Genomic DNA, 26,273 nt, shown 5'->3' on the forward strand with positions numbered 1-26,273 from the left:
GATGGCATTTTACAGGCTTAGTGCTGTGTAAAGTTGGCATTTTCAGGTATTTAAATGAATTTTTATATATTACTAATGATAAGAAGAGACTTAATTAAATTTTATTCCTCTACTGGAACTGAATTTTAAAGAAATCAAGCTGAGATTTCAGCATTTGTGAAATTTGCAGTGTTATTCTTTGCACTGTAGAGACTTTGTGCTTGCTGCTGTAGTCATGTTACATGACATTGCCTAATACCCGGCAAGGCGTATTCTTGGCTCATTCGGCAGGAAAGGCTCCCTCAGGGTCACTGAATCCCTCCACGTACTCAGCAGAGAGCTCAGTCTGATGATTTTACAGCCACGTGCCAGCTTTTGCATTTCCAGTGCTTTTTCCTTTTTTGTAGTAGTTTTCACTTTTATGGTACAGCAATTATTAAAAGCAGGGCTCTGCCTAGTTTTGTTAGCAGTGTCATCCCTCCCTGCCTCCCCTTTCTAGCAGCAAGCAACTAATTTGCTGGTGATCCATCCTGGGGGTGAGGTTTTTTTGCTGTTGAACACCCACTCCTTCCTCATGGTCCAGTGAGAGAGGTGGATGGGTGTAGGCACTTTGCGTAGATGCTCAGGTCCTGGTGCAGGGGCCTGATCTTGCAGCTGAAAGCTGGCTCTCTAGCAAATTAAATGCTGATCCATTAGAGCTTCAGAGTAATTTAATCACTTTTGGAGAGCATAAGAGTTAATAATCCCAGACTAATAAACTGCCACTGGTTCTGTTCCTTATTAGACATCCTAATTAATTTATCTTCTATTTCTGTTCGTAGTAATTTTGTAGCATTTACTTTTCTCGACGATAATTTATGAGTCATAAACCTTAGGTTAGCCTCTGTGACAGTGTTTCAGCAGCTCTTGCTTTTTCTTCAGTTGGATCATCCGTTTCTGCTTATTTAGAGGCAGCTCTGCTGCTTCCTCAAGGAAAACAATATATTGGTACTTGGTTGTGATGTGCCAGGACCATGCTGACTTCCCTTTGGAGACAGGCCCTCCACCTGCTTACAGAGTATTTAAAGTACTTATCAAATACTGGGATGGAAAATTATTCAATTTTCTGAAATTGCAGTATTTGGGTGACTTATTTTTCTTGTCCAACCACTTCTGTGTGTTTGAGTTGCTTCAGAAAGATGGAAGCAACAGACCAGCTGAAAAATGTGTTCGTGCATGTGGCTTCCACTGCAGGAATTTTTTAAGTGGGATGGGTTTATTAAAGAAAAGGTATTACATGCTCTTGTACAAGGTATTGCTAATATCTCATGTCTGTACTATTCTGATAGTTCCTAGTCAGGGAAAGTTAATTTATATTGTAAAGAGGAGAAGTTGGGGAACAGAATTTGATTCACTGAAGGTATCAGTTATGCTAGAAGATTGCATCTTTCGTATTGCAAAATGAAAACCAAAGAGGACTATGTTTGTTACCTGCATCTCTGAAGTACTTATGAAAAACAAAGTTAAGAGCAGAGCAGCTTAAGGAAAAAATCTGTAAGTGAGCCAACTGAATAAATTTAGGTGGGATGTCAGAACGCCGTTTGAAACCTTTCAGGAAGCAGATTTCAGGAACCACCTCACTGTGAAGGGATCCAAAGAAGTGTAGCTGGGTCTAAGATAGAGCTTGATAAATTAATTATGAGTATTATTATGTATATACAACACACTTCCTTGAGAAACTTCCTTGAATAAAAAATGGAACTTGTTGATGGTAACACTCTTTTCCATTCTCTTTTTGCAGAAATTAAACATATATGTTAAGAAATTGGAAATGCAGTAGCCCTTTGAACTGCCTGAGCTTGTGTAAGTTGTGTGTTGATAAGAGCATCACTATCTTCTCCTAAACTTGGTATCAAAAGAAGATAAAACATCCACAGGGCAGCATAGTTCAACAGATAAATAAATGGGGCTGGAAGTTATTCACAAGTGTGACAGGCTGCAAGTTGCAGCAAATCTGAGCCAATCTTGCTTCTGGCTGTTAACAGTCCTACCTTTCCCAGCACCTGTATGACCTTGTGCTGGGCTGTTTCCATGCAAGAAGTTGCTAAAAAGCCAACTGCCATTAAAAAAAAAAAATTAAAAAATGTAGCACAAATTTTTGACTTGGCATGAAGAAGCAGCTCGGGGCATCGAGTATCAGAGACGGTGCAAGGGAGGATGAAAGTTGATTAAAAGCCAAACTACCAAGAAAAAAATAACAAACCCCCCCAACTTAGCCTAATGTGAGGAAGCAGTTCAATGCAGAATGAGATAAGTGCACAGAGGAGAAGGGACTATGGTAGCCAGCCATTGTATTAGCTTAGAGCTGCTGCATGTTCACAACCAAAATCTGAAGAAAAATACTCATTTTCATTGGCTTATTTTGAGTAGGGTTTTTATTGCTTTGTGCTGGAACAGTTCAGCACATGGTTGGACAGGTACCAGGAATGGTGTAAAGAAAGAGTCAGTAATTATATGGGGTTATGCTCTGCCCTTGGATTGGTGAGTCCTCTGCTGTTCCTTCTTGAAGGAGATTATATATGTTTGTCTGTGCTTACATTTTGTCCCTTCTGGACAGAAGAAAGCCTCTAGGAAAGTCCTTTCAACAAATGAGAATGTCATGCTCACCCTCCCTTACACCTGTGTGACCACACTGACTCAGAACTAAAGGGAGAATTTCTTCCAATGCTCTTTGCACAGTAGTCAACACCTAACCCATGTAGGCACTCACCATTCTTCTGTGGGTACAAAACTCCCAGTTCTCATTTGTGTGTTCTGCCACACCTACAGCTTGAACCTACTACAGATTTTGTGATGTAAAGTGCAGCTGTATTGCTAACATCAAAATCACAGGAGATTCAGTAAACATGTTTAAAAACACCTACGTTGGAAACAAGTGCAAGAAATGTAATAAATTAATGTGAAAATAAACAACAGAGTAGTCTTAGGTCTTCATTTGCTATAGATTGTTGCCTTTCTAGGGTTGTTAATTAAAACATTAACAACTTTTTGTTAAAAAAAACGTTAAAAAATTCTCTGGTGATAAGGATTTTGCGTTGAGAAAGTGTATGTATTTATGAGCTTTGACTCAGTCCTTTGAATTATCTAGGCACTACTGTAACCGATAAGTGAATGCTGATAACCCTGTTAATATTTCAAGGACTCTTTGCAGTTATAGGGGAGCAGTGGGTAACTATCACATTCCTTTGCATTGCAGGACAGGTTTTTATTTGCTATCTTAATGGTGTTATATACATACTGTTTTTTCAATCACTATTCACCTTGTCTCATAGCAGCTCCTTGGCAAGCAGCCTCATGAGCTCTTTAAGATGCTTCTTAGAGTGGCTGGGCTCATTGCCTGCTCTGATGTGGTTGGTTGGGATTTGGATTGCAAATTTATGATCCAAACAAAGAGGGAGAAAAGAAAAGGCTGGTCTCTGGCCTCTCTCACACTTTAGGAAACCTTGCTGGCTTCAGAGGATTGTACTCATCACTGTAGCTACACTACCAAATAAAAATTTTTTTAAAAAAGAAGGCTTCTTTCTTAGCAAAGGCGGGTGCAGCCCCAACAGCAGGCGTGTTGTTAGAGGAGGGAAGAGTTGGCTCCAGTGAGTCTGCTTGGGATTTCAGGCATCATCTTATCTAGAGCTGCTTCAAGCCTTGTCCACACTCGTTCCCTTTTTCTCTTTCCCCCTACTTTGTCTCCTCATAACCATGGGTCTGGAAATCAGTGTTTTTAGAAATGATAGGGGGTTGGGAAAAAACTGGATGGAGACAAACAGTGTGTGCAATGATTAATCCACGTGTTCCTCACTGTCTTCATCAGCTGCACCCAAAGGCCTTACAATCTGAGAAGCAGCTTACTGTAACTGCTTTCATGAGACAGTATTGGGTAGGATTTGGCCTGTACTGGCTTGTGTTTGGTGAGGAGCAGAGGAGATGAGTAAAACTAAACAAGTTGACTCATCAGAATTGGGTTTGTGTGTTGGTTTATGTATATAAAAATGCTCAGGGTTGGGAAATGTGCCTTTACGGTCTTGAAATAACTCTTCCTTTGGTTTGCTGCCCTCCAGAGTTGGAGAAGACCCATAAAGTCCACGCCAGCCATAGTCAGAGCAAGACGACTGTGCTTGACTGGTATCAGACTGCCCAGGGGCTCCAGGCAGGGATAGTCCTGTTACCGCAAGGCAACTGCTGGGACTCTACTTGTGTCCCTGCACATGAGATTTAGTTTTTGCCATCACCACTGAAGGTGACCAAAAAACTTCAAGCCACTCATTTTTGTGGAAATGTGTATGGAGGACTTTGCACAATAGGTAGTGCTGGGCTAAGGAGCCTGTAATTATTCATCTGTTTGGTTTAGAAAGCATGGCAGTTGCTTCCCTGAAGCCAGGCTTGTGTAGCCCAAGAAGGAAAGCTGCTTTCATGTCTCATGAGCTGCATTTTGCTTTGAAATCATCCTCCCTCTTACTCTTCTCTGTGGCCTTCTTGTGTTAAAGTTGTTCACTGCATACTGAGGTCTCTGCTTCTCTTGTAGTATAAAGTCACAGGTCTTCATCTTAAGGGACTCAGAGAAGCCAGGAAGAGGCAGGAACGTGGCCAGATGGACACCAGGATTACCCTGCCCCTCACCCTGGCATCTACCAAAAGAAGCCCAGTCAGGGACACCTTTATTCTGCATGAGAAACCCTCCTTAAGGGGTGAACTGGAAGGCAGACCCAGCTGTGAAGCCTGGAGAGGAGAACCTGGTTCAACCTGCAGAGGAGAGCTGAGGGACGCAGAGCCGGTGTGGCAGCTGGAGCTGCCCCGGGGCCTGCGCTCTGCGGGAAGGAGCCCCGGGGCTGCCTCACGTTGCTCTCTGCACATGGGAACAGTCCCTCATTAAAAATGTTGTCTTAAATATAATACGAACAAAACCAGCCCCTGGGAAAAGCTGGTGCTTGCTGGAGAAGTTTTTTTGGGTGTATCCTGCTCTGTAAGTTAAGATTTCTGTGAGGTACAACACACCCTTTTTGTATGTGTTTGTTAGTCAAAAAGTGCACCGGCTTCCTTCTGTTTCAGGGGAAATGAGTCTGAAGGAGAGGCAGGTAAACAGTGAAAGAGGATCTCCTGGTACAGCTTGTTTTAGGGCTAGGAGGGCAGCACAGGGACTAGGATTTAGCTGGGCTGCCTTATTCAGGACTGTGTTTAGATAATTAAGGTATCCCCTCCAGTTAGCCTAAGTGGCCCTTTTATTGATGTGTGAGATCAGTGAGCCCAACTGCCATACAGGTAGCAGAAAATAGTCTGGATTATTTTAACCACTGTTTTGCATGTTTAAGTAATATAAAGTCAGAAAAGACCTGCCCTGCTAATGTTTAGAGAAACTCATTAAGCCAGGCAAGGGATGCTTTCCTGCCCCAAAGGCTGAATGGCAGAGCCTGGCTGGGCCAGCACGGCTCCCTCTGCCCCGTCCCACCCCGGTGTGGCCAGGATCTGTCCCTGCAAGTGAGACAGCTTGGCAGGGTGCCACTGCACTGGCCAAAAACTGCACCAGGTCCAGCGAGACACTGCTGCAGGTGATCGTATGTAATGCCTTGTTATAATTACTACCATAAGCATCACCTCTCAAACCTGCTAAATTATATGAGACCAAAGGGATGGTTAAGCTAGTATCCCCACTGTAGCTCTGCCTAGTAACAGAGTATGAGAAACAGGACAAGTACAGACTAGTCCTTCTTTCTTGTACTGTCCTGGCTCTCGGCAGGCAGATGTTTAAGGGTTTTTGGGGCTACAGGCTTCCTCCAGATAGTTTTCCTGTAGTGAGTCGATGCCACAATCCATGGCCCCCTCATCTCTAAATTTGTTTAAACCTTCTCTTGAATCTGCTTTCCCCAATGCCTGATCAGTCCCCACTGTTCAGATGTACACACTTGCAGAAGTATTTTTCTGTTACAACATGTTGCCTGCTCATTTCACTAGGTGTTTGTTAGTTTTATGTTGTGAGGAACAGGGATTATTGTTTCTTTGTTCCCTTTCTTAGGATTTTATATTACCTTGTCATGCCTCAACATAGTTATCTGTCTTCCCATTCTACAAGGCGTGCTCTTAGTCTTGTAACATACTGTGAAGATGATTTCTCCAGATGTGCCTGAGTTACCCAGAAAGGTGTAAATGAAAGCATCCCACTGTAAATAGGTATATTTATGCCTAAACCATTTCCAAGGAAAGGGTAAACTGCAGAGATAGTAACTGTCGGCAGTGATCTCTGATGCTTTGAGCTTTGTGTTTTTCTACAAAATTTGTACTGTTTTTACACTATTCTTTAAAACTCTTGCAAAACTTGCAAAGCTTCAAACATAGAAAAACCCCTCCTTGTATGGCTGCTGCTGGTGGCTGCTGGCTACTGTCTGAAAAGCAGCGGGGTGCCCCATCTAGTTTTTTGTTATTCCCTTTGCTCATCCCTCTAACTGGGGTGTTTTGGATACAGCTAATACCTATTTCAATACAAAAATAGTAGCTGTATTGCCTCTCCACTCATGTTAGAGCAAAGCTTAGTCATATATTTCAGAGAAGAATAAAGAACCAGGTGCAGCAAATGTATTTTTACATTTTTATTTGTCTTTGTTGGCAGCCTTTTATCCTGAAGATTGCCAACACAAACATGGGCAGAAGAGCTGTGCTGAGTGGGATTTGCTCTCTTACCTGAGCTGCAGGTGATTCAGGGCAGCTGTGATCTGGGCTGGATTTCTTGTCAAAATTAAGATGTTTCCTCCCATTTGACTTTTGACTTCATTTGGGTTGGTCTCTAGGTAATTGCTGGTTGTGGAAACAACCAGGAGAAGGGAATGGTGGGAGATACCCATGACTTAAGAGTCTCTGCTCACCTTAAACTAGTGGGTGTGCATTATACCTTTGGAGCTGACCCCTATGCTGGGAGCAGGGACCACCATGACTCTCATCCCTAGGGGAAGAGCTCAACTCAAGCTAAACATTTCACCATTTGCTAGTTTATTTATTTGTCTGGATACTTTTGCTGTTATAACCACATTAATTGTGAATACATCTGAACCTGATACTTTAATTGCTATATGAATTACCTTTGAATCACTAAGGAAAATCTCTGTATTTTCCTTAAACAATTAGTGCTGCCTGCCTTGTCAGGATTTTGCTTTGAGGTGGGACAGGTGTGGCTGCCTGGTTTCTTAAACTCCTTGCTGAGTCCTTTGTGATAGAAAAACCAAGGTGAGTGTACATGGCCAGATTTTTTTTTACAGGAGCTCTTTCCACTAAAATCAGAACATACTGGATTTCTTTATTAAGCCCAAATCAGTTCAGAAAAGATTTCTGTAGGCTTAAAAAAAAAAAACAAAAAAAAACCACAAAAAAAAACACCAAGCAGGGGCAATATTGTCTAGATGTCTAGATGGCATATGAAGTTCAGGCCTTTGGGAGCCTTGTGGTGCTGGGGTAGAAGCCTTCATGGGAGCCCTGTCACTAGCCCATTGAAGAACAGCTTTTCGCAAAATGGGAGCTCAGAGCTTGCCTTGAGACTAAAACATTGGATGCATATTATTTTTAGGTGTTAGGTTTAAATTTGTCTCTATTTACTGGTTTAAAAAAAGACAACAAAAACCAGAAGATCTTCAGCAACACTGTTCTAAAGACATGAAAAGGAAAGTTTTCTGGTTTCCTTGTGTTTATGTTTGTAGTGCGTAAGGCTTTGGTCTTGGTCCCATTTTGGATTATAAATCACGATAATAGAATAAAAAAAACCAGCAACTCTGCTTTGCCTCTTTGCCTTGCATGTAAGTATGATAAAGCATTTGCTTTTTTTTTTTTTTTTTTTTTTAAGTTTCTGGATATGTTTTTGACTCTGCTTTTAGTAGGTGAGACTTAACTGGAATGTTACTGATCGTGTCTCAGTCACAGATGATTGAGGAGGGAATTATTAACTCGGCATAAGAGCTAACATGAGGATTACTGGAAAGTTCTTGCCTGTGTCAGCTTTAAGTGAACTGTGTTACTGCAGAAGCTGTGGGAAGTTCAAATTGCTTGAGATTGTGCCAAAGGACTGTCACTGGTCTTTTGTTAGATGCTGACCACCTCAGGCAGGGCTCACAAAGAGAGCCTGCTTTGTTTAAACTGAGCAGTGTTAGCTCTGTGCTCCAGAGTTACAGCCTAGTTACCTTCCCCTACATCAGTGTCTGGGATATTAAAGCTGATTATCAGTGTCTCTCCAAAAGCCTCAAGGAAGGAATTTGGCAGTGGAGTGACTTGAGTCTTCCCAGCTTTAATGGGAACTGACTGCAAAGATAGTCTTGTGGAATACCTCTTGTATTTACCTGAATCATAAAATCAAATACTGCCGACTGAGCCCTCTAAATGCCTGGCACCTGTGTCATGAGCACTGCCAGGTTGATACATCATTGAAATAGAGCAATTCTTTAGACCCTGGACAGTCCAGGTGAGGCTCTGCGTTTTTTCTTAAGCCATGCAAAGCTGTGATCTGCAAGGCTCCTTGTGTGGTTGAAGTCTGGGGAACAGATTTCCGTGGACACAAGTTGCCTTTTCACTGTTGCTGAGACATGCCCTCTCCATTGCACATTTTCCTCTGAACAGCCCATGGTGCTCTGAGGGGTCTCAAACATTGATCCACCATAGTTCTTCTGAAGCAGAAGAGCCTGAAATGTCATCAGCTGCACTGAGGAACAGGGTCTTCAGTGCATTGTGGCCAAACCTTAGTTACCAAATAGAACTGGAGTTGGGAGACTGGATAACCCTGTTTCTCACACTGTCATTTAAAGCATCCTCCACTGTAGAAATTTTGTCCTTGATGCCAATATCTGCAATTTCTGGATTTCGAATCATTTCAGGAGGAACCAGGAACTGCTTCTTCACCTCCAGGAGAGGTCGAGGTCACCCTCCAGGAAAGTGGGGAACCTGTTGCACTGTTATTATACCTGGTGATGGGAAACATCTAAGTAGTGTCTGCAAGAGGCCAGTTACAGGGCAGAGCAGTGGGGACTGGAGAGGCTTCTGTCAGTTCCTCAACTGCTCACACCTGCCAAAGCTGTAAGCTGCCAGTATCTGACCATAGCTTTCCCTTGTGTTCCTGGAGGACACTTAGTGGGCCAGCTGGAGAGCTGCACAGCCTAGTTACCAGTGGAGCTTGGTGCTCAGTGAGTTGAGTATCCTGCCACAAGTCTCCAAACATGAACACATTTTGTTGAAATAACCTGGTCAGTGACACTGTGCCAGCAAAATCTGTGACTTTCAACTTCTCTTGCCTTTTTGCCTTTTTTCTAGGTTGATTGACCCATATCTGTAGCTTTAACTTGGGAGATGTTGCCTTCTGGGCTGTTTTTTTCCCATCACTGTCAAGAGATCAGTAGGGCTGTGCCTGACTTTCTGCACCTGTGTCTCCATTGTCTTTGATGGATGCACGAGTTTGTCACTGTTCAAGCTACTTCCAGCTTGGCCAGCATCCGTCCTGGAGGACTAGACAAGGACCAGCCTTTGTTTAGCTGAGAGACAATGTCATCTATGTACAGAAGCTATAGATAGCCCGCGGTTAAATGTGCGCTCATATAGCTGCTGCCCCCGGAGCAAGAGGCTGCATTTTAGGAAAGGAATTTGTCACTCTCATAATTCAGCTAAGAGCAGCATCAACAGGCCAGCCCCACTGGCATGTCCTGCCAGCTCCCAGAGGTCCTCACTAAAGGGCCTTTTTCCTCAGTCTGGGTGGCTGTGGACACACAGCCTTAACTGAGTGTTGTGTCTTGAAGTGGGATCTGGCTGCCAGTTCCTTTACTGATGTAATTTTTCTGACAAAGGTTATTTTCATTAGCCAAATGTACAGGCATTCATCAATATCTTGTAGAAAAATTCCTTGGATCTCTTGCTGAGCACTTCAGAGCTTAGTATCTTTTTCTTTAATTATAGCATTGCAATGACACAGGTAATATCAGTTGCTTGGTGATTTAAATACTTTGAGATGTTTATAAATATCCTTTTATTTTTCATGTTTACTGTGTGTCTGTATGTGACCATATCCCACTATACCACTGCAACTGTTTTTGAGATCAAAATATTGAGAGATTCACTAATCTTCCAATATTTTAACCTGTAAGTAGTGGCAGTAGCATGAGAAAAGTGGTTTTTTTTAAATTAGTTTGACCCTTCCAATTGGTTTCTGAAGTAACAGACTGTAGTGAGAGTCACAGGCACAGATATGCAAGTTTATGTGGATTCTTCCAGAAGTGGAGGTATTTCCTCAACGCCTTTTTTTGTTGTGGTTTTTATTGTAACGTCTCTTTCTTATATGTGCAGCTTCTAGAGGAGAAGGCTCAATACATAGTTTTACTCTTTGCAAGTCAAAGGCAACCCAGCAAGAGTATATTCTACTCAGGCACGTCTTACGTAAAATCACCTCCTTTCTTTTAACTGTTGTGTAACACTCTATTGTTGTTGTATAACATGGAAACCCTCTTTTGTGTATGTGTGTACATACCTACACATGTGAAGAGCACCACTGTGGTAAAAGTGAACAATTCTTGCAGCATATTGTTATGGTCATCAGCTGCTGATGCAGGTGGTTGTTTGAGTGTAGTTATAGCTTTTCCATCCCACTGATTCAATAACAACAGCTCCTATGGTTTTTGTGCTGGCTACAATTGCAAAACCATTCTCTGCCTGTTTCTTCCCGTGCTGAATCCACCACCCCTGCTGCAGGCTGTGTGCAAACACTGGGTAGCAAGACCATTTGTACAGGGTGAGGCTCCAGAATCCTCCTTTTGCATTCTGGCTGCTGCCACTGATCTACTGTGAGCTGTTCTAGCTGTGCCACATAACCTGGGTTAATTTATTTCACTGTAAAAGTAGTAACAGGTTAGAAATAGAGCAGAAAATGAGCTCACTGGAACCTGGTTGGGTGCAAATCTTCACTGAAAGGGGAAACCGGGTGGCCACATGTCTGCAAACCATCCCGCGGGAGTGCCAAGCCTGTATGGGGCTACGCTAATGTGCCTCTAAATTGACACGGGGTTGGAACTGCACTGTGAATATTGAAGAGTCTCCTTTATTGTATTCCCCATGAGGTAATTCTTAAGGAGTAACAGCAAATCACTGATGAAAGGGAAACCCTTTATTTGCTTATTCTAGAGTGAGATGGCAATATGGTACAAGAAATGTTCTATAAATATGAGTTGAGAGAAGCGATTGCATTTGATTTTGTTGATGGAGATGTAGCAGAGACTTAGCAGATGAAGGCTGATAAATATTAAAGGCTCTTTATTGTAGATTGAAATGAAATGCAGATTTGGAGAGGGTACCTTGTGTTCTCCTTATCTGTCCCTATATGGCGCACCCTTACAGGTTTGCAAACTGCCAAGGTGCCAGAAGTGTGAGACCCCAAAATGCCCGTGTTTTACAAAACTGATGCTTATGGCAGATTTGGTTTGTGTTTGTTTTTGGTTTTTTTCATATTCTCTCTGTTGTTTTTTTCCCTTTACAACAGCAATCTTTTGGCCAGCAATAATGCAGAATTCCTGTTTCTTTTTGAAAGATGATATTTGCCAAAACGGTAACCTCATAGATTACCTTCTTGTCAGTAAGGCTTTTAACCACAGTTTTGGCAGAGCCTTGAAACATGCCCTTTCTCAAGAAAGAGTTGTTTAGGCTAGAAAAGCATTGGCATTAAAAAGAGGTTGTCATAGTGATTGAAACCTCCTCATAGACATTCCTCAGGAAAAGTAGGCTGCAAGATGCACCTTTGTAGTCCCTTTTTTAAGTAAGGGACCCTTTAAATTGAAGAGCCTATTTCATTGTCTAAATGCAGATTTCTGTCACTTGTAAAACAATAGGACTCTGGAGTGCTGTTTGTGTATCAATGCTTATTTTAATTACTTTCTACAAGAAACGGCTCAATGGGAATTAAGTTCCAATTTCTTGCTATTGCAAGGCTCCATTTTTTTTAGGTCTAAACCAGGATCACAGTGCGGTTCCTTAGATTAATTGGAAAAGATTTGAGGAAGACACTCAAACTGAGCTCTAAATGACTGTCTCTGAGCAGGCTTGAAAAGCACAGCCTAGGAAATCTGTCCTTGTTGATGATCTGTCTTTTGCCTGAAAAAGACCTAAAAAAGGCCTGGACTTCACTGTTACCACCGGGGTAGGCAGATCCACATGTGACCAGTGTGTTTGGGTCTGGACAGAACTGTGTGCAGATTGAAAAAAAAAAAAAAGATAATTGAGAATATTAACAAATTATTTCAACACTAAATCTAGAAATATTTTTTTAATGTATAGATGTAATTACTGGTTTGAATTACTGTTACATCTGTGTTATATTTCTGCTTACCGAAGTAAGATGAGGAAGCACTTTTCTAGAATAGGGTTTTCACTATAAAGGAAAATTAAATATGTGCTGGATAATCTGGGAAAATGTAAGAAGACAAAGTAGGAATGAAATATGAAGGGGATGGAGTGTCGTTGTAGAATTCTCCTGGCGATTGTATCTTTTAGTGCTTGGAGTCCCTGGATGTGTCTTATTCCATACACTGACTTTGAATTCTTTCGTAACACATGCACACACAAGGAATATTAATGAGATGAAAATGAAACTCCTGGCTAGCCCAGAGCCATGTGTTGGAAACTCACTTTTTTTACCTGGCTGCTCCACAAGAAAGGCGTAATCCTGAGACATTTGGAGATGGTGGCAGAATGAGAGGTGTTGATTTGAGCTGCACTAGTTTTCAATGCCTCCTCCTGCAAAAAAATTAACCCCAAATTCCAATCCTGTTGAGATTAAAGGAACAGACAAAGAAAGAGACCTTTGGGAAGATCTTGTTATTTCTGGAAGTACCCAAAGCCCTGCTGGGAACAGGGCCTAATGAGAACCTATTATTGTTTGTATTGTTCTCTGTGAAGTCAAAGAGACTTCTGCAATCGACTTGAAAGGAGCAGGACCTTGGAGCCATTTATTTTACTTTTATCCCCTTTGTGAGTGGTCATGAGTTCCAAAATAGTGACTTTGGGGTTTGTGGACATGGGAAAATCCACCTGAGCGAAAATCGGGGGCTGGATTTTATATTGCATCAGGGTGTCTGGGAAACTGGGCAAAGCTGCAGTGTATTTCAAATCTTGTCTCACAGGGAGTGCATCCATGTTACTATTTTAGTTCAGATCTACAAGTGTGCTGTTGAAGCAGATCTGATCATTCCCACTTATTCCACTTCAATGTGCATGGTGCAGTGCCTGTGCACACAAACTGGGCTCTTCCCAGATGAAACTAGTCCATAGCATGCACTCTGACCTCTGTCAGCCACTGCTTGCGTGCTGAACCACGGCAGGCAAGACCAGGAACCCCTGGAATGTGTATGGAGAACTTGTCAGCCCCTGTGCTTTCATCCTACAGACCTTGTTGCACTGCCTCATGTGCTGTACTGCCACAGCGGCCTGGATGGGAATACGTTCTTGACCCTGAGTTTCCCAGTTGTCCATCCTTGCCTGGGTGTCAGGTTGTAGCCTGGAGCAAGTCCATGGAGTGTCATCGGGTGAGGAAAATCCACAGGAGGGTCACTGAGCTCACAAGACCTTTGATAGCAGGAGATGGGGTTTGTCATTTCAGTGCACAGCTGTTCTTGGCCAGCATCTTCCTTCTGGGATGCTGCAGCAGGTGCTGGGTTACTGTTTTTCCTAGAAAGTTTTTCCTTTCAGATAACAGCTGATTTTAGCTACTTAAGAAATATTCCTGGGCTATTTGAAATGGGCTTGGTAATAGGTTCTTAAAGCAGCACATCATGGTCAGACTTGGAGTTACGCTTGGCTAAGCAGTTGCTATAGGTGATCTGCGGTTGAAACAATGTTATGAATAATTTTTTTGCCTGCCCTTTCTTCTTGAAAGCCCTGAAGTTAAGGAGGACCAAAATCTGGATCCAGTTCAGAGTTTTGTGGCTGAAGTTCCTCTTACGTGTTATTCTCCGCATGAGAAATTGCTGCAAATGCTCATTCAAAAATACTTGAGGAAGAATAATAAAGGTGTTTGGAGAAATTTGCTTTAATATTCGCTTTCTGGTGGCTCTCCCCAGCTACAGGTGTCTCTGCAGCTGCAGTTTCAGCTTGGCGACTTTCCTGGCCCGCCTTCCCCGGGGTTTCTTTGGTGCTGCAGCCTTTCATCCCCGGCTAGCGGCCGGGCGGGCCTTAGGGACCTGGCGGGAGCGCGGGTCCGCGCCTTTGTCCCCGAGTTACTCATCAACCGGAGGGGCCGGCGGGGCCCGAGGGGCGCCCGGTTACTGTGGTTACCGGCGGCATCGCGCTCCGCTTGTAAATGCGATCTTTGACCGTAGCCACCGCTCCGGAGGAATTTTCACAGCTCCCAGAGAAGACAAAACTTTGGGAGCTGGGATGTAAAAGGTTATCTGATACAAGGCGGATGAAGCGCAGGCTTGTTCTGTAGGAAAGGGAATCCCTCTGCCTCGCAAGGAGGGAAAGGATTTTAAGTTTCAGGCATGCTCCCTTGCAGCTATAGTCTCATTAAATTTTTCTTTCACTGTGGCACAAGGGTTGTGGGCAGGGGTAGGGGTTTCATTGTTGGCTGTTTGCAGAAGTATAAGATCGCTCAAAGTTGTTCTTGCACTTACGTGTTTGCAGCAAGAAAATTTTAATGAGTCTTTCATCGGTAGCAGCCAGATTGTATCTGCTCCTGGGTATCACTCATCTGGCCCCAGCAGAATTAGCGTGTTGAGTGCTCTGAGCTAGGCTGAACTTAGAGAATAGGAGCTCAAAACTTTGTCCTCGTAGTCACAGCAACAAAACCACAGCTGAACTAAAAATTTTTCCAGGATCTCACGCTAAACGTGTTTTAGCCTGAAAGGTTGTGGTCACCTGCCTGCAGGAGGGAGTTCTCAGTCAGAACTTTTTTCAATATGTTCCTATCTGCTGCAAAAAGATGTGTCACTGGATAACAGAAATCACGGCCAGAGCACTGGAGACACGGTGATACTGCTCTGCTACCGTTGTACCTTGTTTTACATACACTCTTACATTAACGTGACTTTTTTTTTTCAAGGGGTTTGTATCCATAGACCATATGTGTCTATTCCATATTGCATCATTATTTATTCAAATTACTTAAAATGTTTAGTTCCAGACACGGGTTTAACAGAGGAGGGGGCTGGTGTTCCCCAGCACTGCCCTGGCTGAAGGGGAAGTACAAGGAATGCAAGTGCTGAGATTGCCCCCCCTTGCTGGGGTGCTGCTCTCCTCCTCCCTGCTTCAGACACTGATTCCAAGCCCTGCTTAGGATTTTAGGAGCAGCCCTTGCTTCCTGCCACTCCTAGTATGCCCTCAGTGTTGAGGTTTTCACTGCGTTTATTCTTTCATTGCTGTCAGGGAAAATATGCCAGCACCTTTACAGTTAATGAAAACACTCAATAAATTATTGCCTGCCTGAGTCTAAGAATCTGGGTGATGGCTCTGAGCAGATCCTCAACCCTTGGAGCAGGATGGTGGCAGCTCACTGCTGACAGCAGAGGTCCTGCCCCTGGGTCAGAGGAGAAGGGCCAGCAGTGGCATGCTGTGTTGGCTTCTGAGCCTGGGGAGGGGGTGAACAGCCAATCCATTTTGGTTGGTGTCAAGAACAAAACAAAAGGAATTAATGCAGTTAAACCTGTATCCAGTTTTTTCTCAATTCCCTCTCTGCTTCTGTGGGGAGTTCATAAATCAGGTATGATTCACTGGGGCCCAGCAGTATGGGTTTTTGAAGATGCCCTCCTTGCACCATGCTGGGAGCTGCAGACACAGAGCTTGAGGGATGCTGTGAGGAGAAATGTCCCAAGGCAGATGTGCAGGTGAAGGCAGCCAGGGTGGTGGAGCAGGTGGGAGCTGTGTGCTGCTGCAGGATTACAGCCCCAAATGGAGATGATAGGCCAGATACAGTTTCACCAGTGCTTGTTCTGTGGCATAAAGAGTTCTTTTTAGTGCAGCCAAGAATCCCATTAGCCTTTTATTTTTCTGAACAACCTGTCTCCATTGGCAGTACATTTTGGTTACCTAGCATTATATAGTCTATCTTATGTGGTTTAGCTGTAAAATGCATCTCTTTACATTTGCTCACATTACAGTGAAGTCTGTTACTTCACTATGACCAGCTCCCACAAGCCTTAGTCATGCAGAGTGTCCTGCCTGACTCCATGGGTCAGTTCCCAGCAGGGAGGGTAGCAGGATTTGGCTGCTAGTGTGACTGCAGCCTGCCCAGCACAAGCTGTGCTTTCTTGTAATTTTTTGAATATCTATACTGTTTTTAAAGACAGAAATCCTCCACCCTCTCCCCCTTCAATACACTGAGAAAGCAACTCTTCTCCTGTGATGTAAATGTTCTAATACTGTTCATGTGTACCCTCTAGTTCCTGTAATTTCACATCAATCTGGACTAGGAGTTTGAGAAGAATTATTCTTTTGAGGAAAGAGCACCCAAAATATCCAAGTTTTATATAATCAAAATTAAAGCAGTAGATACTAGGCAGTACAGCTCCTATGTTAGTTGCTTTGTCTGCGTTAGAGGAAATCCATCCTATGAAAAACTTTTATCTGTGTGTGGAAGTATTTTAAAACTGCTTATCATTTTGCTGAATTACATTTGAGTGGTCCTTCTGCTGTGAGAGGTAAATACTAATTCATTTTCACTTCTTTGATGGAGCTCTTTTAGTTCACATGTAGATACCAATGGCTTATAATTATTGGTGACATCACACATCATCTCAGAAAGTGGACTGTCCAGTGCTGGCTCTTGGAGTAAATTGATTTAAGATACTGTCGGCAAAGAGACTATTGCAATTAGACAATTTAGAACAGTGCTAATGAGGATAAATTTGAGAGAGTATTTGGCATGATTCGGTATGGCTAGAAATGATGGGTTCCACTCTTTCTGCCTAAAATACTAGAATACATGTGATTTGGTTGGAAGAGGTAAAAAAGTTTTCAGGTGTAAACAGGTCAGTTCACTGTAGAGCACAGAGACACAGAAGCTTATTATAATAATTTTCAGGTGTAAAAATTCTGTCTGTCCTTCATAAACATCTCTCTGGGCACCAGGACTGCAAATTCTTTCCTGGGTGAGCTGTCCTCTCTTCCTCAAGCAATTTCAGTAACTTCCCTCTGCCCAGGTAGAAAGAGGTTTGCAAGATCAGGTCAGCAGTTTGACTTACTTTTCCACAGGGTGCTAGAGTTTATAGTAACAAATCTATTTTGCCATTTTAAATTATTTTCAAGAGCACAGGCTGGTTTTGGTGAGCAGTTGTAGACCCTGTTGTTTGTCTGCTTTTCATATGGATTTGCCTGCCTGGGGATTTTGTAACGTTTTCCTCTGTTGAGATCTATTACTAAATTGTTATTTTGATAAAAGCTGTATGCTCACGGCCATTTGCATACCTAAAATGCTGAGGTCGCCTGAACAGTGATACCATTAGGTTTCCATGTCTCGTGTATTTATCTCCCTGTCAGATTAACCATTCTTGCTGTGCCACCAGGAACATCTGTTAATCTTTTCTGTGCTGTCTGGCTGCTTCATTAAGGATCTCAAATCAATGTAAACACCTTGGGGCTGGGGCTGTCTCTGACTTTGCTATTGGCCAATCAGTGCATTTAGTCTGTGCTTAAGCAGCTACAGTTCTGAGTAATAACGACACAGATACTATGTGAGTACTCTTAAAAAGCAGAAAATTCATAGTCTCATTTTGAAAGGTTTGGGAACTGACCTCTCCCACAGAAGTCACTGGGGTAGGGAGAACTTGGACTTGTCCATGGCAAGCTTTTAATCTCTAGGATATCCTTTTTTACTTTAAAACGGCCAAAATAACCTACTCGCTGTTGTCACTACAGGACATTCCCAGGTTCTGCTCAGCACTGTGGTTTAATGGTGGAAAGGTATTTGAGGTTCTGGTAATATTTTTTTTTTGTTTATTTAGGTGGGGGTTTTTGTATGATCGCTTGGGAGAATCAATGTGTTCTTTTGTTGTTCTTAATTTTATTTTATACTTGCATCATAGGTTGTTGGACAGCTCTGACATGCAGTTTGCTCTTGGTACCTGCACTTCAAGTGCCATTTCCAGCAGTGGTCACAGGAAAAAGAATTCAAAAAAAGTAGTAGATGCAATCCTTCCTTAGGGTACAATTACTTTTTAAAAGATGCATTGATGGAATGTGCCTTCTAATCAGCAGATCCATCGAGGAGTGGATGAGACCTTCACTGTGTGGGTAGGAAAGCAGAGGGGTGAGCTGATCATCACTGGGGCTTTGGCTGCACAGTGGATGTGAAGCAGGATGCCCAGGGCCAAGTATCAGGCAGAGCTGCCCTGAAGTAAAAGGTTTCCTTTCCCTTTTGGAGTGGGACTTGACTTTTTTTGGAATGCAGCTTCCTTGGGCTGAGTATAATTAAAGTAATCTGTGATTGAGAGGTATTACCAGTGCTTCTCTTCTCAGATACAGTTCAGGGAGAGTGTTAAGAGAGGACAACTAGATGCCAGATCTGCAGGGGGGTTCTTTTCCATCTATACATGACTCCTTCAGAAATTATGCAGAGACCTTTTTAGTGGATGAGTTAAGGGTTTTTTTCCCTCCAAATCACATGCAATGGCAGGTGTAGCTTCTCTGTCTAAAATACCTACTTTTTGGGGTATGTTATGTTTTCTGGCTTGGAATTAACTTCAGTCACCCAAGGCACAGGATCAAGAAGATGAGAGACTTCTATAATCCTTTTGCAAGTTTGCTGAATAGAGGTTTCCTACCTGAGCCCCGGAAACTGACCTTACAGCGAATGTGGGTGTCTCATCTTGACTATGGTTTCCCTCACAGTCGCTGACATGCACTAGTTAACTGCAGCTAAAATAAAACAAAAACCTCCTTCCCATGAATTGAGATGCCAAACACTCTCCTAAACTTCCTTCCTGTGCTCCTGCTGTTATTGCCAGTGCTAACATATCTCTTGCAAACAGAGTTCCCAGTTCACCCCTGTGGGACTTTTCTCTTATCCACTGGATGTGGATGGTGATCTAGAAGGATTCTCATGTGTACACAAACAAAGAAGAGAAAAGAATGTAGGTGTAGCTCACAGGGGAGTTTGATTCGTTGTTTCACTGTAGCTTTAGGTCAGTCTGTTTCCCATGGCATGCATTTGGACCAGTTCTAAATAGTGTACAGGCTTGCATTTCCTCTGCATATTTTTCTGTATAAATTATCTCTCTGTATATATTCCTGAATGTATCAATATCTAGATATGTTTCTCTTATAAAAAGTTTAAAACTCCATAGAGCTTTTTAAGGCAACGACATAAACAATGGTGTTATTAAAAGATATTAACATGTTGCCTTGTTGTTATATTTAGCCCAAACTATGGTAAGCAGAAAGTGAGTTCATAGGGCTTTTGACGATGTAATGAGTGCATTAGCAGTCTTAAAAACTCAGTTTGTGAATCAAATCCCTGACTCATGCACAGGGACTTTTGCTGAGTTAGTCTGTTGAATTTCATAGAGCCAGGAGATTTGTGAAGCATATGATTTATTTGCCTTTCAGCAGCTCCTTTTTTTTAAATACGTAAAATTTGCTAATAATTAAAAAGTTGTTTTCATTCTGAGTATTAACATTTTGTATTATTAAATTATTTTGGTAATTGTAGACTCCTAGTTAGCGTTTTCTTGTGCTTTCTTCTTAGAATTGATGCTCAGGTTTCCAGGTGATTTCCATTGGCACAGATCACTGTCCAACCTCAAAGGGCTGTAGGTGCCTCCTTCACACAGACCGTGCATCTCCTCTTCCCTCCAAGTTGCTCTTTGCTCCTTGAGCAGTCATGGTATGGTCAGGACAGCCAAAGAGTTTTCTTAGCTGGAGGATAGTTCTGGAGACAACATTACCAGTTTTTTTCTGACATGAAACTCTTGCAAGCAAACACTTAATGCCTTGACACCTGAAGCTCTGGTATTTCACAGGAATCTGTTTCCCATTTTTAAGAAATGTGGTCTTCTAGAGAAACTTCAGGAGACCCCAGTCCCTTGTGTCATTTAGTAGCTTAATTTTGGAGTACAAATAGTAAGGTAGTAATATTACTTTTTATTTGAATAAACACCCTTCTTGTTCTTTTTGAGGCTTAGCTCCTAGTTTTTGAATACACAGTAGTGGAAAAATCTATCGTAAACATTCAGTTGCTTTTGTAAATGAATTATCTCGGGCAGCGAGCAGGGAAAGGTGATGTTCTTAAATTATCATGGAGGTGCCCTGGGCCTTTCTTCTTTCTCCTTTATTGATACCATCTGAAGCGTCTTTAGAGTCAGGTTCTAGATTCATTAAGTCTAGATTTATATGGGTGAGACACTGCTGATCAGCCATCACACTCCCTTACACCAGTCCAGATGACATCTCTCTTCACGGAAATCAATGCAATTATGTGAGTTACGTGAGTATCACGACAAGCTTATGTCCCTTACAGCAGGTGCCTTTTAACAAGGTCAGAGGACTTCTCCAGGTTGGAGCAAGACAGGCTGGCTGGCAACTGGCAACTTTGAGCATAACTGGGGCACTGTTGTGCCCTACTGCAACACGTCTTCACCACCTACAGTGCAGGCTGGGTTTACCCAGGCCATAAAGCTCCTCTGACAATTTGAAGTCTTGCTCTTCCAGCTAATGGGACTTGCACATCCTGATCCTTTATATCACTTTGATCATCTTAGACTAAATTAAAAAAAAAAAAAAAAGGAAAGGGAGAAAAAAACAGCGTTAAGCTAATGTTAAGGACCTAACTTAAGCTCTCAAAAAACAAGAGGATTTGGCATCATTATCTGTGTCTGTTCCTGGGTATTACTGGTTTTGTGATCCCTTTCAAGAAAGACTCTGACTTGCATGAGATTGAGAACTTGGGAAAAAAATAAACTGTTTTAATGAGCAGACATTTAATAGTTTTTATTCAAGATTTCCAAACCTTCTGCAATTTCATTTAAAAGTCACGTGTTATTATGAAAAAGTCATAGCCTTAAAATTGTGCCATGTTTAAGAGAGTCCTAGGGCCTAATTCTGCCGTGTTTGCATTAAGCAACACTTTGTTCCAGGAGCAGTCATATGGCAATTACCGGGAGTGTGTTACTGTACACCATGAGTAAGTGTGGGATTCAATTACCTGGTGGAAGATTCTCATTAGTGTAAAAAGAAATACTGACCTTTCAGAAGTCTAATACCTGAAGTTTAGCAAAACTAATTTAAGCAGTTTTCTACCTAAAAGCCAAGAGTATTCATTGAGCATTAGGAACTCCATGTAAAAATGTGATGGGAAAAGTTGGCCACAGTTCTGGAAGAAGTGCAGAACGGGCTGGAGCCTGCCTGCACCATTCCCAGGGATGGGAATTTTTCCTTTGACTTGGCGGAGAGTAAGATAAAGATCGGTCTGCTGAGCTGTGAGGGACCAGTTAAACAACTCTAGTGTTGGTCTCATTTTCGTTGTAAGACTGAGGACTAAATGTGCAACTACTTCAACAAGTACATGCCTTTAAATTAACACTGATAAATTAACCTATTCCTTTACTGTAAAGAATGTCTGTTTTATGCCATATTTTAAAATGTTGGGATCTGAAGAGATTTATAGCAGAGGAGCAGAATATGCACTCCAGTGAGGGAGAGCAACAGTCTGTAAGCACACCTTACTTTTGGGGATCTTAGATGGACATTAATCAGTATATGCTTTATTAGGAAAAAAATCTCTGAGTGTATTTACATACAATGCACTAACTGCCTTTCATCAGATTTTCCTTCAGGGGATCAGCAAGAATCTCTGACAACAAAACTTATCTCAGTGTGTTGTGTTTGCAGGTAGCTCAAAGGAGGGAGTTAAATACCATATTTTCTCATCAGACACACGTGAAGATAAATCCACTCTTTGCTCACATGAGTGCTTTGATTGTTCTTTGTTGAGTGTCTTGCTGGTTTTGTTTCAAAGGTGTTTTGCTGCCCTGTAGATTTATTTGTGGTTTCTTGCTATAAAGGTGTCGAGCTGAATTCTCAGCTTCTTCTCAGGTGATGATTTTGAAGTTGGAAGCCAGGAGAACAGAAGGTCTTGGTCTATGCTCACACAGACCTAGACTGGCTCTGACCAGGATGGCTGCTGGGTGTGTAGCTGTGGCAGTTACTGTGACCTCAGTTCAGGAGAGCCATGAAAAGCAAAACTGGGAGAGATGAGATGAGTATTATAGGGGATTACAGGGTGGAGGTTTTGGCCTGGGAGGGAAGAGTGATGTCTCCATTAAAAAAAACCAAAAAACCAACAACAACAAAAAAAACACAAAACACACAAAAAAACCAACCCCGCGGTTTGTTTCTGCTAATGGCACTCATCCGGTGCACTGAAAAGATACAAAGCAGCAGCATTAGCCAATGGCATTTAACAATTTATCTTCTGATAGAGAATTGGTTTAATGGGGTGAGGAATCAAAATATTCTTCCTTTCCTTACTGAGTCCTTTCTGGTTTGCTGACAAGCCAGGTTTCCTGTTTTGTCTTCTCACTTGCCTGTACTTCAGCTAGCGTTGTGGCACGTGGTGTGGTGAGGAAGGGGTGCTTGGAAGGGCTGAGGCAGGACTGCAGGGATGGAGAGTGGAGACAGCCATCAGCTGTTCAGCATTAGAGTTGCCTTTCACACAATGTATCGCTTTGTTCATTGTCTCAAAATTTCGTGCAACTAGGGACGTCCATAATCTATGGTCTGTTTATTCATAAATACCATCAGCCCAGTAATTTTGTTTAACTTCTCTGGCTTTGTCTTGGCAAATAGTTATTTGCAGTAATGTGGACCATACATGCTTATAGGTGCTTTACCTTTTTGGATAACATTTTTATTTGGGTCATACCTTAGTCCTCAGAGAAATGAAGAGAAAAAATCCGCTCGTAATTAACCATATAACATCTGCTCAGACCACTTACTGCCTGACTTGAGGATGCAGTTGGATTCATTTGCAATGTTGCTGTGTTTGCTTTGCAGAATATATTACCATATTTGTATGTTGGGTTGTTGGAATACAGTAGGCACCAAGTCTACTGTACCTTCTGCATAGCATGACTGTCATGCAGAAGATTCATTCCTTGTGCCACAGAAATATTTCAGGTGGTTCTCATTCCTCACACAAGGGGAACAGGTTACTTATTTCATTACTTTTGCACTCTCCAAAGAATTGCATGAAGACTCAATGTCAGGCAGTGCTGAGATGTTGAAAAGTAAAAGATAATGGAAGGACAAAAATATGTTCCACTTGAGATCAGGACACACTCTCCACTGAAGTAAACAGAGAAAGAATTAGTCTTTAAATTCCCTTTTAAAATTGCTGTCTGTTAAAATAGGATTATTTGAACAACATAATACAGGAAGTTATGTAAAGATTATAATGATGTGCCATGTACTGCTTTCGATTTTTAATAGAGATCTCTTTCATTCGTTGTATTTTGCTGTTTTGATGAGTCAATGTTTTCACCTGAAGATGATGAGTGAAAACGACAGTTTTGGCAGATCTCTGGTGGATGGATGGCCCCAGGCCTGCTTGGGCAACTTGTCAAGTAGTTGCCAGTTGCTCCTGAGATGCCAATGGGAACTGCTTGGAGGGAAAGCAGTATTTGACTTCTCATCCTGATGGCAGCAGTGCTGCTTTGATGAATGCTGCAGTAGAAGAGCACAGTTTATGATGCTTTGAGTAAATTATGGCTTGATAATACAAACCATACTTCATCAAATTTGTCTTCTTAGACCAAGAACAGCAGTCATTGCAGAGTATTTCTCTGAGAATTGACTCGTATAGAGGTAGACCTGAGTTGACTTCTCTGGCGTGGGTTGTTGCTCCTCACAGTTCAGGCTTTGCAGAGAGTTTCCTCAGAGGCATGAAGGTTTCTAGGATCAAAAAACTAGATTAACATGAAAGTATTTAATATGGAGATTTATTAACTTACCTTGTCACACATAGAGACAGATACTTAAGAATTAGTGACCACAAACAGCATGTGTTAGACAGTTAGAGCCACATATCGAACTCCCAGCTGTGGCATATGGGGGAATGTTACTGTCCCCTTTGTCACCTCTCATTGTCTTCACCTCCGATTGTTAGCCCTTTTTTTTTTTTTTCGTTTTTGTGCTGATTTTATAAACCTTTGGGCAGGAGTGCATTCTTGGCATTGTTGGGTGTTTTGCGGGAAAGTGATTCCACAGATTCTTAGCTTTGGGAAGTGATCAAGCAGAAAGGCGTGAACTAACGTCAAATGATTTATCATTGTTCTACCAGAAAAGGAGCACAAGACCTTAACAAATACTGGCTTCGTAAGCCCAGAAAGTTATTTTACATTGGGTTGTTTAAACCCAAAATAGGAATAGTAACAGCCTTGCATACTGGGTAGGTTCACTCCTGTTTAAAAGCACAGGCATTATATGCATGTTAATTTTGTTAATGTAATAATGGAAAAAGTGTAGAAAGGAGGTATTTGCTTCCAGGAAAAATGTTAAGACTGTGAAGGCTTAATATGTCAAAATGTTGGGTACTTTGTTCAGTCTGGGAGGTCTTTGTGTTTGTAACAATGGTCTTCTCCAACCTAGGATTTAAGTTCATTGTTGTGTTGTTTTGGTGAATGAAGAACTCCCTTTCTGTGATGCTGAGAGAAAGAAAACAGCCCACTTTACCGAGATTCTCCTTTTATTAGATCCAAAATCAGATCCTAGACAGCTGATTGTATGTTCCTGAGTTGTTTATTGCAAAAACCTTGCATTTATGCCCCTTTTTTTATTCTATTGCATATATTGTGGTGTAGAAATTGGCTAATTTAAATACAGTAGTTGTAAAAGGAGTATGTCAAGTGCTGTCTCAATTTTTCTTTCAGAAAACACTGGAAAATTAGGCAGTAAACTGTTTTAATTTCTTATGAATTCAGTAAGAATTATCTACAAAGTCAGCACACTTCTAGGTTCTCTTGGACAAGCCTCCTTTCTTTTCCCAGCAATTTTGTCCAGGCAGAAAAACAGGACTTTGCCTATATGAAAGTGCATATGTGAGGCCCTTAGATATGTCCGGTAACTGTGTGAAGATTTTGCCTAAGGAGATTTTTGATAATTAGGCTAATTGGAAGCAAGGACTAGTGTAGATTTGCTTAAGATATTTATGGAAGTTGTTTCTCTGTATGAAGAGAAATAGAGAAATAGGAGCAAGAAAAAATACTGAAATAGTTGTAAAGGATGAACTTCACTGTATTGTGCAGCTCTTTAGTTTTTCCCCTTGCTTTTTAGCAGTCACTGGACTTTTTCACACCACAGTGATGAAAAATGACCCACCTTCCATATGTGTTTGACTGCCATGTCAGGAGAAGAGCTGCTTAAAAGGATGAAAGCTTTATTTTGCATCCTTCAGGTCTGAACCAGAACAGCAACTAGCACAGCTGCTACTTTGGCTTTAAAGATAACACTACTGTGAAGACTTGTCTGTTTTTAGGTACATAGTCTTCTGGGTGATAGTCTTTTGAAGTTTGTGATGGGCTACTTTGTACAAACACATGCATGAAGTGTTTCCAGCCCTGGGTCATGGTAAAGCCTCTTTAAAAGAGCTCAAGCAGTGTATTCTGTTCTGGTTCACAAAAGCGGTATTGAATAAAATAGTGAAAACCTGTGCTGCTGAGTGAATTGGGAGAGAAACAGCAGTTTGGCCCTGACGGGAACAGAGTTGTGATGTACGGAGCCTTGAGAGGGTGAGGTCCCAGGGCCTTTGGATTTATCTTCCAAAAGAAATTAAGTACATTTTCTTTTAGAGACAAGTTACTCTGATTTTTACATCCTTCAAATGGGAACCATGGGCAGAGTCAGGAGCTGGCTGTGAAGCAAAGCAGCCCCCCAGAGTGAGAGGGTGAGAACTGAAGGAAGTGGGAGGAAAAGGAAAAGGCTGTCAGTTGTGGGAAGCTGCTAGTGCTGGAAAGACTTACTCAATCCTTAAGGTTTACCTTTCCTGAGTGCCCCAGAGTGCCCTCCCAGCCCTCCTGGGAGTGAAATACCTGGTACCCTGGAGCTGGCAAAACATCTGTCTCTGAAGGAGTAGAGATTGCTGTTCACAGCTTTATTGAGAAGGAGAATATGTGGAAGGGGAGAGTGGGAAGGGAGGAACATGTGATGGGTCTTAGAGAATGCCTGGTGTTTTCCAGCATGCAAAGGACACAGGAGTTTAACTCACTGCTTGGAAGATATGGCTGTCAGTATATGTGTTTGTCCTCAATCCATATATATATACATATATATATATATGTTTA

The 26,273-nt window shown here is 42.0% G+C and overlaps 1 protein-coding gene across 1 annotated transcript in view; it reads left to right on the forward strand.

Annotated features, from left to right (window-relative positions):
* The window catches only part of CELSR1 (cadherin EGF LAG seven-pass G-type receptor 1), a 170,274-nt gene that overhangs the window by 15,339 nt on the left and 128,662 nt on the right, over positions 1-26,273 (forward strand). The gene's annotated exons all lie outside the window — the stretch shown is intronic.

Source organism: Apus apus, chromosome 1 (assembly GCF_020740795.1).
Source record: "Apus apus isolate bApuApu2 chromosome 1, bApuApu2.pri.cur, whole genome shotgun sequence".
NCBI lineage: Eukaryota > Metazoa > Chordata > Aves > Apodiformes > Apodidae > Apus > Apus apus.